Here is a 3,894-nt window from a genome sequence, read left to right as displayed (position 1 = left end):
TAAACATAGCATGAATGGTTATCATTAAAGGTTCATGGGTCTCGGTCTTGTCACATAGTGACACATAGAGATAAGGATCCATGCTGGTTGAATTAACAGCTACGCACTAAACAAATTAAAACCAAATTTTAGACCATAGGTTATAAATATCCACTGGCAGTTAGCTAACGGTGCATAAGTGGTTGGCGGTGGCATGTGACCAGGCATGGTCTAACCAAAGGTGGACACCTGGGTGGTTTATCTCCAGCAGTTCCGCTGACGGTTGGTGATCTCCCAAACTTCGTCCCTAACTATTGACATTACCACCTTTGCCCGACGGTTTCCTTACCCGCATGGTTGCGGTCTTCCGACGGCCGCGACTTATCCCGACTGTTCACATGCTGACGATTCTGCTGTAGTCTTCTCCTTGCGTGGTTAACCGTTTTGCATTGTTTGCATATTATAAAGTCCGAAAAGGTTTGTTTGCCAAGGTTTTGTAATGTATTAGATGCGTTAGGTTTTATAACTTAGGCTTAGGTCTTAGGACTTAGAATTTAGGCTTAGGATTGATGCTATTACATTTATATAAATATCTTGCCACCTTAGCTTAGGTTTTGTTCCACCATAGTTAAAACTATTACAAACAACTTTGTCACATCATGACATAAAATTTTGACCACATTTCCACCATGAAGACTCTCATCGGACAAACATGACGGAACTTGAAGAGCTGAAGATGCACTGAATTTCTTGTCGAATTGAATAGACATAAGATCCTTCTGGATCAATTCTCTCCACTTGAAAGCTTTTGAACCACAAAATTTTGATTTAAGTAGATATCAAGTGAGGGTACAACTCCCTCACTCTTTCGATCTCTGTCCACCTTGCCTTGCTCGGATTCATGCCTTTGAGTCCCACTCGAATATATTCAACATCTCCACACCTTGAAGATCAAACCTTCTTGTCCAAGATGGTATCTTCCTACAACTCGTTCATATACTCAGGTGCCAAATCATCAACAATAGGAATCTATGTATCTTCCTCTAGATCCATGATCATCAGAGGTTCATACAACTTCAAATTTTCCACATTTACAACTGAATAAATACACATGTAAGGAGGTAAATCTAACCGGAATGCATTATTTCCAATCTTTTCAACAATCTTGAAAGGACCATACTTGATGGGTTTCAGTTTCTTACCTTCACCTTTCAACCTATCTTTACTGATATACAACCATACCTGATCACCGACCTGAAAATGATGATCGACTTGATGCTTGTCATGGTGCATTTTGTACTTGGCCTGACTCTTCTCTAACTGATCCTGCACTACTTCATGTATCTGTTGTATTCGTTGAATGAACTTAACTGCTTTATTTGCATCATCATGTCCACCCACTTTATCTTCTTCACCGAACATGAAATCCATCGGTGACTTTGGTAGATACCCAAAACATGTTTCAAATGGTGATCGATTAGTCGAAGAATGTAAGGCTTGATTGTAAGCATGCTGCACATAAGGTAAAGATTCATCCCACAACTTAGGATGTTTACTGCAGTAACCTCGGAAGATATGTATCACTGTCCTGCTCACCACTTCTATTTGTCCGTTGGCCCATGGATGAAAAGTTGTGCTCTTCTTTAGCTTTGTGTCCATGAGTCCCCACAAAGTGGACCAAAACTCTCCTACAAAACGAGTGTCTTGATCATAAATAATGGAAGTAGGTAACCCAAAATGAACCCATACTTGTTGAAATAACATTTGTGCAGTTTGTTCGGCAGTCACTCGCTTTTTGCATGGAACAAGAATGCACATCTTGCTGAATCTATCAGCCACAACATGCATGTAATCATTCCCTCTCCTGGACATAGGAAGTCCTCCAAAAAAATCCATGGAAATGTTGTCCCATGGCTTCAAAGGAACTGGAAGTGGAACATACAAACCGATCTTTCGATTGCTTGGTTTGTTGGTTGAACACATCACACATCCTTTAATGCACATAACAACTGTTTCATACATGCGAGGGCAGTAACAATACCTTTGAATTTGCACCATTGTCTTACTTACTCCAAAATGTCCTGAAATGCGAGAAGAATGTGCTTCCTAAATAACATGCGCCCTTTCTGTCTGTGGCATGCACAACTTACCTAGATGATATAACAACCTTTCATGAATATGATAATTGACTTCTTCCACCTGAGTACCATGAGTTAGTGATTCATAAATATATTTGAAATTAGCATGTGTACTATATTGTTCTATATAACTTTCATGTTTTAAGGAACTATTCTGCAGCACTACTGAAGCATTCAAAGATGGTCTAGACAACATATCAAATACTTTGTTTGTTACACCTTTCTTGTACTTAATTACTAAGTGAAATTGCTGAAGAAATCCCATCCATATTTAATGACAAGATTGTTGCAACTTAGTTTGAGACTAAAGGTACTGAAGTGGCTGATGATCTGTGTGAATCACTGTTTCCTTACCCATTAAATAGTGTTTCCATTTCTTTACACTTTCAACTAAAGCAAACAGTTCTTTATCATATGTGGATAGTTTATAACTACCTTAGAAAAAGTTTCAAAATGAAAACAAATAGGTTTCCCTTTTTGAAGTAAGACTACACCCATTGCATAACCACTAGCATATGTTTCAATTTCGAATGGTCGTTGAAGATATGGTAAAGCTAAGATTGGTGCTGTGACAATTTTTTGCTTAAGTGTATCAAAAGCTTTTTGTTGTTTTCCTCCCCACTGAAAGGAAACTTTAGAACCTGTTAAAGCATGTAATGGTGATGCAATCAAAGAAAAATGAGCAATAAATTTTCTCCAATATTGAACTGCACCTATAAAGCTCCTAACTTTAGTCACATTCTGTGGTCTTGGCCATTTAACAATCACATCGATTTTCGCTGGATCTATTTTCAAATTTCCACCTCCAACTATGTAACAAGATAATTCAGTGAAGTTTTCCCTGTGCAATACTTCAAAGACCTGTTTAACATGCCTAACATGCTCTTCCATACTGGAACTGAAAATCATGATATCATCTAAGTAGATTATGACAAATTTATCAATGTATAGGCAGAATACATCATTCATAACCCACATGAAAATTGTTGGAGCATTACACAAACCAAAAGGCATTACTAACCATTCAAAAAGTCCCTGCCTAGTTTTGAATGCAGTTTTCCAGACGTCATTTTCTGCAATGCGAATTTGATGATACCCACTATGCAAATCCAACTTAGTGAAATAGACAACATTTTTCAACTGATCAAGTAAATCATCTATCCTGGGAAGTGGATACCTATTTTTGATTGTGAATTTGTTTAAAGCCCTAAAGTCGACACACATTCTCCATGTCCCATCTTTCTTAGGAACCAAAATTATGGGTGAGCCACATGGAGATGAACTGGGTCGAATGAAACCTTTTTCAATCAACTCTTGGATTTGTTTCTTTATTTCCTTGTTCTCTATGATTGACATGCGATACATTTCGACATTAGGAAGAGGGGCATCAGACATCAATTGTATCTCATGCTGTATTTCCCGTTTAGGAGGAAGATGTTATGGTTCTTTAAATAGACTTTTAAAAGAATCTACCACTTTAACCAAACTATCTTTAAATTGAGATTCACAACCTGAAAAAGCATCATGTTGATCCTTATGTTGTTTTTTTACAACCATGAGTACATATCTCTTACTTGAACTTATTAATCACTTCATCTAATTAATAGTAACTAAATCCAAGTGTGTTTTGAGTTTATGTTCCCTGACAATGTATTCAATCCCATCTTTCTTAAGGTGATATTTATGCTCTTTCCTATGAAACACTACATCACGATCATAGAGATAAGGACTCCCTAGCACTACTCCACATATGTCTGCTGGAATCACATCTAAATCC

This window comes from Pinus tabuliformis, chromosome 5_2 (assembly GCF_031772625.1).
Source record: "Pinus tabuliformis cultivar Carrire ecotype Pingquan chromosome 5_2, CPIR1, whole genome shotgun sequence".
NCBI lineage: Eukaryota > Viridiplantae > Streptophyta > Pinopsida > Pinales > Pinaceae > Pinus > Pinus tabuliformis.
The sequence above is the reverse complement of the archived record's forward strand: the minus strand, read 5'-3'. Positions refer to the sequence as shown.